The following is a 10,044-nucleotide window of genomic DNA, read 5'->3' as shown; positions in this document are numbered from 1 at the left end:
GTTCTGACAAGATTTTGTCAGAACTGGAATGTATCAGTTGCCATCAGTTATACATCAGTTGCTGTCAGTTATAACTGAAAGAACAAATGATGTGCAAGGTAATATCCACGTTTCCCTATGGCTGAAGTAGGCAATATTACAGTTTAACAGTGTGCTGACCAGGGAGCTGTTATGGGGTAATCGCCATTTTCAAAATGTAGGACGGAGAATTCCATTGATCACAGTGGACAAACAGGACGCAGGAGAGGAAAAAAAGATCGACGAGCAGATTATATGGGAACTAAGTATGACGCGTGTATGTTTATTTTGATTTTTCATTTTCAGTTCAGGTTCTCTTTAAAGGGAGGGAGAGTGAGGAAAATTATTTAAAATAAACACATGACATAGCTGCAAATGAATATTACATACTAACCTCACTGTCAGTTCCTCTCAGAAGCTCACCATTTTTTTCTTACAGTGATCCCTTCCTGTTCTGACAAGATTTTGTCAGAACTGAAATATACCAGTTGCTGTCAGTTATGTATCAGCAGCTGTCAGTTACAACTGAATGTGCAAGGTAATGTCCATGTTTCCCTATGCTGTGTGTCCCAAAGTGAGCAGAAACATCCGGGCCCATATGCAATCAACCTTTTCACCTGAGTTCTCTTCTAGGTCTAGGAGATAATTTTAACCTCTTTAAACTAAATGTTCAGCATTTTACAATTTTACAATTGAAAAATACCCAAAAGTTGGTGGGAAAAGTGTTACCAAAATTATTCTGAGTATTTTCTTGCTTGCTGGTGGCTTAAAAGACATTTTATGACAAGTTGTATCACCTAGGAGAAAACTCATGAGAAAAATGGAATTGCATATGGGCCCAGGGCATTTCACTTTTTCTCCTGAATTTTCTCCAAAGAGATAATTTTTCAACTTCTTTTTAAAGGGACACTTAAGCCAGGGGAAAAAAATTAATTTTACTCACCTGGGACTTCTACCAGCCCCCTGCAGCAGTCCTGTGCCCTCGCAGCCCCTCACTAATCCTCTGGTCCCCCGCTGCCAGCTAGTTTCGTTTTTGCCGATAGGCCCGTCAGGACTAGCTTTTTCTGCATTCCCGACTGTAATTACAAAAATGTACAAAATACGCGTTGCCGCATTACGCACGCATAGATATGCGGCAACGCGTATTTTTGTACGCGTTGCGTCCCGCAATAGCGCTAATTACAGTCAGGAATGCGGAAAAAGCTACGCATGGCCAGTCGTGACGGGCCTGTCGGCAAAAACGAAACTAGCTGGCAGCGGGGGACCAGAGGATGAGTGAGTGGCTGTGAGGGCACAGGACTGCTGCAGGGGGCTGGTAGAAGCCCCAGGTGAGTAAAACTCATTTTTTTTTCTGGCTTAAAGGTTCACTTTAAAATGACTTTTCAACAATTCAAAAAGTACCGAAAAGTAGGTGAAAAAGTACTGTCAAAATGATTTTGAATATTTTCTTACTTGCTTATAGCTTTAACCCTCCTGGCGGTCTAATAATTTGCGCCAGGGGGCAGCGCAGCAGTTTTTTGTTGTTGTTTTTTTTTTTAAATCATGTAGCGAGCCCAGGGCTGCTCAGCGACACCCCCCCCGCGGCCACTTCGATCGCCTGCGGCGATCTCCGATAAGGAAATCCCGTTCAAAGAACGCCAGTGACGTTGTGACGTCATTGGGAGTCCCAATCCACCCCTCAGCGCTGCCTGGCACTAATTGGCCAGGCAGCGCACGGGGTCTGCAGGGGGGGGGGGGCGGCGTGGCGCGACGGATAGCGGCGATCGAGCGCGGGGCCGCGGCGATTGGTATGCTGACGCAGCTAGCAAAGTGCTAGCTGCGTGCAGCAAAAAAAAAATTAAGCAAATCGGCCCAGCAGGGCCTGAGAAAACCTCCGGGGTTACCGCCAGGAAGGTTAAAAGCATCTTATTAACAAGGTATGAATATATCACCTAGGAGAAAACTCTGGAGAAATTGTTAATTGCATATGGCCCTTGGTCCCACAGAGCGCACTGGGAGGAGAATTCTGCTTAACTAAACAGCCTAGGCTGTGACGTCATCATGGGCATGGCATGTGAAAGGAAGGTAGGTTGATACTGTGCTGTGTGATCTGGTCTTTCTTGTATTCCTGTATTGTCATATTGCTGTATGTCACCCCTAAATATTGTCTGTAACCTAAACTAATGTCCAGCGCTGCGTAATATGTTGGCGCTTTATAAATACAATAAATAAATAATTTTTTTTTTTTTTTTTTTTTTTTTAGCTTGTCTTGGCTCCTGTTGCATGCAACAGGAGTCCCGGTCAGCAAGGCTATTTGCCCCGTGCACGGAAAAAGCGTGAGTGCCCTAAAGCACCCCCACAAAACGTGCACGAGTAGCCACGGGCCCCACAATGCAGCAGGGCCCTTCCGGTTGTTCCCCGAAGGGAACCTTCCCCCTTTGCCTTCGGCTCAGGGGGTGGCATCCTCCAACACCCGAGGGGTTGGAGGATCCTGGGGTCCTCCGAGGAGGACCCCTACTGCGCCCAGTGGTTACCCAAAGGGCCTGGCCATGTGGCATCCCACATGGTCCGGGTGGCTCCCCCGAGAGGGAGCCGGGTGGGAACCGAAGTCCCCGGTGCCAGCAAGCTGGCCCCGACCTTGCGGCCGGAGTGATACAAATTCCGCACTCTCCCTAGCCAAAAGGCCGGGGAGCTGCGTTAGTTGGCGATGCATATGGGCAGTACAGACCAAAGCACCCTACTTCCGCCTGAGATCTGCCACATCTCAGGTTTTTTTAGGTGCACCTGGAGTGCCACTTCCAGGGGCAGTACGCCTAAGCAAAGCCCTCAGCCATTCAGCCTCGACCATGGTATAGAACCATTCCACCAGCCTCTGGGAATTATGACTAGGCGGGACACACTGCCACTGTGCCATCCCTCCAGGTCCCCCCAAAAATTTCAAGAACAGATACTACAAATAAATACTTAAAGGGAACCTTAACTGTGAAAAAAATGAGTTTCACTTACCTGGGGCATCTACCAGCCCCCTGCAGCCATCCTGTGCCCTCGCAGTCACTCATGGCTCTTCCGGTCCCCCGCTGCCAGCTAGTTTCGTTTTTGCCGACTGGGAGTCGGCCAGCCGCCATGCATACATTTTTAGGCATCCCTGCTGGTGCATAAACCTATTGCAGAATTCAACAAGTACATTTTTACGCGTTACGGGTGTAATACGTAAAATTTTACGCATTACACCCGTAATGCATAAAAATGTACTAGTTGATGTCTGCAATAGCTTCCTGCATCAGCAGCGATGCGTAAAAACGTACGTATGGCGGCAACAACGAAACTAGCTGGCAGCGGGGGACCAGAGGAGCCAGGAGTGACTGCGAGGGCACAGGATGGCTGCAGGGGGCTGGTAGATGCCCCAGGTAAGTAAAACTCATATTTTTTTTTATTTTATTTTTTTTACAGTTAAGGTTCCCTTTAACAATATAAAGCTATTTATAGATATAGGAAGAATTTCTGATTCTAAAATCAGGATAACTAATGTAAAAGTGGGTATTCTGAATAATTTACTTCATTCTATTATATGTCAGGGCCTCTTTAAGGGTATATCATGCACATTTAACTGACTGAGATCTGAAGTAATTACAGACCTTTATACACGAAAATAAAATATTGATTCAGTAGTTTCTGACTGTGACAAGTCTTTTACTATTACCTCCAGTTCCCACTAGAGGGCAGCATTCAGTAACTTATACCATACCATACGAGCCTCATTGAGGCCGGATCCACATAAGTGCTTTTCTAAACGCTTTGCGATTGATTAGTGCTTTCTGAGCGCTTTTTAAAAATTTCTCCCATTCACTTTCATAAAAATCGCATTAAAATCACCACGATCGCGCAAACGCGTACGTGAAAAATCGCGGCAGTTTTTGCACGATTTTTAACGCGATTTTAATGAAAGTGAATGGAAGAAATTTTTAAAAAGCTCAAATCAATCGCAAAGCACTCAGAAAAGCGCTTATAGTGTGTCTGGGCCCTAAAGGGCTGGTGCACACCAAGGAGGTCCTGAGCGTTTTTTAAAAACACTTTTGGGGGTAAAACCGCTCGGCTAATGTTAGTCGATGGGCTGGTGCACACCAGAGCTGCTCGTTTTCCCTAAAACGCAAACGCGGGTCCTGCAGCATTTTTGAGATTTCTGACGGGTTCCTGCCTCAATGTAAAGTATAGGAAAGTGGAAAAAAGCTCTGAAAAGTGTTAGATCAGAGCGGTTTTGTTACAGAAGCTGTTCAGTTACAGCTTTACTGTAATAAAAAAATAAAATCTGCTGCACAAAAATGCTCCAAAAACAGCTAGGCATGTTTAGAAACTCTCTCTAAGGCCTGGTGCACACCAAGCGTTTTTGGTAGCGTTTTCAAAACCGCTGCCGCCTGTGAAACCGCTTGGCTAATGTATCTCAACGGGATGGTGCACACCGGCGGTTTGATGTTTTTAGCAAACCGCAAACGTGCCTCCTGCAGCATTTTTGCAGTTTGCAGAAGCGTTTCTGCCTCAATGTAAAGTACAGGAAAAGCTCAAACCGCTCTGAAAAACGCTACATCAGAGCTGTTTTCCAGGTGTTTTTGTTACAGAAGCTGTTCAATTACAGCTTTACTGTAACAAAATATAAAATCTGCTACACAAACTCACTCCAGAAAACGCTAGGCATGTTTAGAAAACCTCTCTAAGGCTATGTTCACACTACAAATCGCTAAACGCAAAAGGGAACGCTGAAGCGTTTTCTGGCATTTTTCTCAATAGTATTTTGTGTGTCTTTTCACTGTATGGGATAGCGTTTTTCAGCGTTTTACAGGAGATGGCCACTAGCCAGGAGTTGGCTGCTAGCCAGGAAACAGAGGTGTTTTATGGGTAATCTGCTTTGTCTTGTGGCTAATCTGCTATATTTACTGAGTAGAAGCGCTGGAAAAACGCTGATTATTGTGAACAGCCCAGCACTTTTGGGTGATTTTGAAGCGCTCCTATCTTTAACATTGAAGCGCTAATCGCTCAAAATCGCTCAGAAATGGTGCAGGTTACGAGTTTGCGTTTCAGGTAATCGCTGAAAAACACAAAACACGTAAGTGAGAACAGCCACATATACTTAAAGAGAAACTCCGCCCAAAAATGGAACTTTATCCCAATCAGTAGCTGATACCCCCTTTTACATGAGAAATCTATTCCTTTTCACAAACAGACCATCAGGGGGCGCTGTATGACTGATATTATGGTGAAACCCCTCCCACAAGAAACCCCTCCCACAAGAAAAGTTCAAACTTTTGGCAGTTTCCTGTCTGTGAACCTTGTTGCATTGTGAGAAATAGCTGTTTACAGCTGCCAAAAACCCTGCAGCAGCTACATCACCTGCCAGCAGTAAAATGTTCACTGGAGTTCCTCTTTAACATTGACCAAGCGCTTTTCAAAACACTAGTGATTTCCAGCGATGCTGAAATCAACTGAAAAGCGCTCTAGTCAGGGCCGGTCCGCTCATGAGGCGGGGTGAAACATTTGCCTCAGGCGGCACTTCTGGGGGGGCGGCACCCGCCTGTCCGTGGGTGCGGGGGGGGCGGCTGCCGAGCTGGAGGGGTAGCGGGCAGGAAGGTGGGTATTGGGCCTAGCAGCGGGGAGGGGGGTCAGACCCCCCCTCCTTCACCTGGGTCCCCCATCTGCGCTCCCCCTCCAGCTTAAAAAAGTTAAGTAGCAGCTGCTACTAGTAAGAGGCAATGGGCGGGGATCACTCACTTCTTCCGCGTTCCAGCATGCGCTCCACGGACATCACTTCCTGCAACGCCGTCCACTTACAATACAGTGGGTGGCGTTGCAGGAAGTGACGACAGTGGAACGCACGCTGGAACGTGAAAGAGGTGAGTGATCCCTGCCCATTACCTCTTACTAGTAGCGGCTGCTACTTAACTTTTTAAAGCTGGAGGGGGAGCGCAGATCGGGGGACCCAGGCGAGGGAGGGGGATCCGACCCCCCTCCCCGCCACTTTGCCCAATACCCCCTTCCTGCCCGCTACCGCCTCCAGCTCGACGGCCCCCCACCCACGGCTTGAGGAGGGAGGGGGCGGCGGCAATTTTTTCTAAGTTTGCCTCAGGCGGCAAAAAGTCAAGGGCCGGCCCTGGCTGTAGTGTTAATGGGGCCTTTACATGCCTAGAATCTCTCTGAAAATCTGCTTTAGAAACCTCTAGTGTTTTGCAGATCTGCGAGAGGTTTTTGGTGTGCACTGGGCTCTAAAACAAAGCCTAGAATCACTCTGAAAAACAGCTTCAAAAACTGCTATCGTTTGCGGATCCACTAGCGTTTTTTGGTGTGCACTGGCCCTTATGCTGGGAATACACGTTACGTTTTTTGCGAAGAATCGCTCCGGTAGACGCCTTCGATGATAAAATTCCGACATGTATGATTTTCCGTTCGATTTCTCATAGAAGTGAATGGGAAAAAGATAAGAAGAACGAGCGGAAGATAAGAGAACTGAGCAGAGGATCGAATGGCTAATAGATCGTGCGGCGAATCAAACGCGAAAAACATAACATGTATTCCCAGCACAAGGTGGTTCCACTTTTGTTGAAAAAGTGTAATCTTGATTGCTTTGTTTTGCTGTCAGTCAGTGGCTGAGGCTCGGTTCCCACTAGAGCGGAGAATGGACATTTTTATCTCAATACTAAGCGGAGAGTGAATGACTCCTATGGTATATATACGAGCCATTCACACTTGTCACTCTGCAGCGGATCCGTGGGATCCATTGCGGTAAGTGGGGCGCACTTCTGTGCAGTCCGCGATAATCCCGGGCAGGCGGATGCGTTTCCCCATTATAGCTTATGGGGAACGCACCAGATCACTGCAAACCTGCGCTGTCCGCTCCTGCTGGCCGCATGTGATGTGGAAGCAAGTTGGAATGGGCGTTTGGTCCAAATTTTGAAAATAAGAAGCAAAGAAAGACACTCCTGCCCTCAAAATATCGATTGGTTGGATGTGTTGCAGTACCGATACTCTTCTGATTCGATAAAATTATCAAATCCGAAGGTCGATTGGCCTGCAATATCGAGTAATATGTACCCTTAGGGCTTTTCACATTATGGGCGATTTCTTTTTTTTTTCAGCGCTCGCGATTTTAATCTGCAAAATGTTCACATGAGCGATAAGCTTTCTATCCAATTGCAAACGCAGCTCCTGCACCTTCCTGAGCATTTGTGATTCAATAGGCACAGACTAACCAGCAAGCTCATGGTGACCCAGAACTCATTGGGGTGTGTAAGGGACTACAATGGTCCTAAAAGCCCCCTTACTAAGATGTTAAGAAAAACAAAAGTTTGCTTTCCTAAAACAGAAAGAATTTGTGATAATTCAGGTTGGAGTGAGCTCGAGATGTCTCCCAGGCACCACTGCTGAATATATGCAAATGCAAATACAATGGTTAATTTGCATATATTCAGCAGTGGTGCCTGGGAGACATCTCGAGCTCACTCCAACCTGAATTATCGCAAATTCTTTCTGTTTTAGGAAAGCAAACTTTTGTGATTCAATAGAAAGTGGAAAAGCAAAAAGCGATTTTCCAAGTGCTTTTAATGAATAAATACATTGTATTTATTCATTTCCGGGGCAAGGAGTTCACTTCCTGACTGACGCCAGACTCTAGTTATCAGTGGAGATGGTCAATGAAGGATTACTAATTCCAACCTGTATGCAGCTTGGCACTGGGCCAGTCAAAAGCAGCAGGAAGTGCGTCTGATTGGGCAAATTCCGAGCTGCATAAAATCTGATTTAAATTTGCATACGAGGCAGTGATATTGGCCAGCTCCGTTTATCGTCATGGAGGCGGGGCACTTTGTTTTTGTAACGTGCGGATCACTTGTACTTGCAACACTCTCGCTTGTTCAGAAAACATTGGTGGCTATCCAAGCACAGAGAGCGATAAGGAGCTAAGTAAACGGCAGGAGCGTGTGTGTGTGTGTGTGTGTGTGTGTGTGCGTGCGTGCGTGCGTGCGTGCGTGCGTGCGTGTGTGTGTACAGTGTGTGTAGTGTATGTGTGTGTGTGTGGGTGCGTGCGTGCGTGCGAGCGAGCGTGTGTGTGGGTGCGTGCGTGCGCGTGTGTGTGTGAGTGCGTGCGTGCGCGCGTGCGTGGGGGTGTGTGTGTGCGTGCGTGGGTGTGGGTGTGTGCGTGCGCGCGTGCGTGCGTGGGTGTGGGTGTGTGTGTGCGTGCGTGTGTGTGCGTGCGTGCGTGTGGGTGTGGGTGGGTGCGTGCGTGTGCGTGCGTGCGTGCGTGTGTGTGTGCGTGCGTGTGTGTGTGCGTGCGCGCGTGCGTGGGTGTGTGCGTGCGTGTGGGTGTGCGTGTGCGTGCGTGCGTGGGTGTGGGTGTCGGTGTGTGTGCGTGCGTGCGTGGGTGTGTGTGTGCGTGCGTGGGTGCGTGTGTGTGCGTGCGTGGGTGTGGGTGTGTGCGTGTGTGTGCGTGCGTGTGTGTGCGTGCGTGTGTGTGCGTGCGTGGGTGTGGGTGTCTGCGTGCGTGCGTGTGGGTGTGGGTGTGTGCGTGTGTGCGTGCGTGTGTGTGTGCGTGCGTGTGGGTGTGGGTGTGTGTGTGCGTGCGTGTGTGGGTGTGTGTGCGTGTGTGTGTGCGTGCGTGGGTGTGTGGGTGTGGGTGTGTGTGTGCGTGCGTGCGTGGGTGTGTGTGTGCGTGTGTGTGTGCGTGCGTGTGTGTGCGTGCGTGTGTGCGCGTGCGTGGGTGTGTGTGTGTGCGTGCGTGGGTGTGTGTGTGCGTGCGTGGGTGCGTGTGTGTGCGTGCGTGGGTGTGGGTGTGTGCGTGTGTGTGCGTGCGTGTGTGTGCGTGCGTGTGTGTGCGTGCGTGGGTGTGGGTGTCTGCGTGCGTGCGTGTGGGTGTGGGTGTGTGCGTGTGTGCGTGCGTGTGTGTGTGCGTGCGTGTGGGTGTGGGTGTGTGTGTGCGTGCGTGTGTGGGTGTGTGTGCGTGTGTGTGTGCGTGCGTGGGTGTGTGGGTGTGGGTGTGTGTGTGCGTGCGTGCGTGGGTGTGTGTGTGCGTGTGTGTGTGCGTGCGTGTGTGTGCGTGCGTGTGTGCGCGTGCGTGGGTGTGGGTGTGTGTGTGTGCGTGCGTGCGTGCGTGTGTGTGTGGGTGTGGGTGTGTGTGTGCGTGCGTGCGTGCGTGTGTGTTTATAGTGATGTGTTTATGTTTGTATTGGTGTGTGAAAGGGATTTATTTTCATGGCTCTAGTCATTGTGCGCCTCTACCAGCACAATCTCACCTCTACTAAGACTTTTCTACTGCACGTCGCATGACTATTGCATTTATTTTCAGATACAATTTTACAGAATCGATTCGGGTTTCCAATTTTTGATGTGATTAAAAAAAGTCCTGCATGCTGCATTTTTTCCCCTGCGTTCATAATGACAGTCAGAAGTACGCACACTCCCCCGCTTCCTCCATCCTAGCGTCTACACTCCACTGAAAAGCAAGCGTCACTTAGCATCACTAATCACTTAGCGTCTGACGCTTGCTTTTCAGTGGAGCGCAGACGCTAGGACGGAGGAGGCGGGGGAGTGTGCGTACTTCTGCCCATCATTATGCGACGGCATAAGCGAGGCGCAGTATGTTTGGGTTAGAGATCAGGAGAGTCGCCCGGACACCGGCATCTATTGGAGAAGGCCCACGGGTGACGGCGGGGAACGACAGACTGGTAAGTATCTAATTTTCTCTCCCTACCCATTGCTGCTTTCATTTTACCAGACCCTTTGGGTTCTGGTATCCTTTAATGCAAAGGAGCAGCCACTTTGCATGCCGTACATAGCAGCACTCGTTGCTATGTAAGAATCGTGCCTTAGGCGCATTGCTCACATAGCAACGCGTGCAACTTTAAATGCGGGCATTCCTGTGAAGAGCGGCCTCTGCTATGTCAATTAACTTATAAGAGCGCATATGCATATAGTCTCTTGTGACTGGAAAGGCAGCTTCAAACTGTGCATTCACTTTCTCCTAGCTTTACAGGAACAGTCCGTGACACCCAGGAAAGCCTTATCAGTGAA

Source organism: Hyperolius riggenbachi, chromosome 9 (assembly GCF_040937935.1).
Source record: "Hyperolius riggenbachi isolate aHypRig1 chromosome 9, aHypRig1.pri, whole genome shotgun sequence".
Classification (NCBI taxonomy): Eukaryota; Metazoa; Chordata; class Amphibia; order Anura; family Hyperoliidae; genus Hyperolius; species Hyperolius riggenbachi.
The sequence above is the reverse complement of the archived record's forward strand: the minus strand, read 5'-3'. Positions refer to the sequence as shown.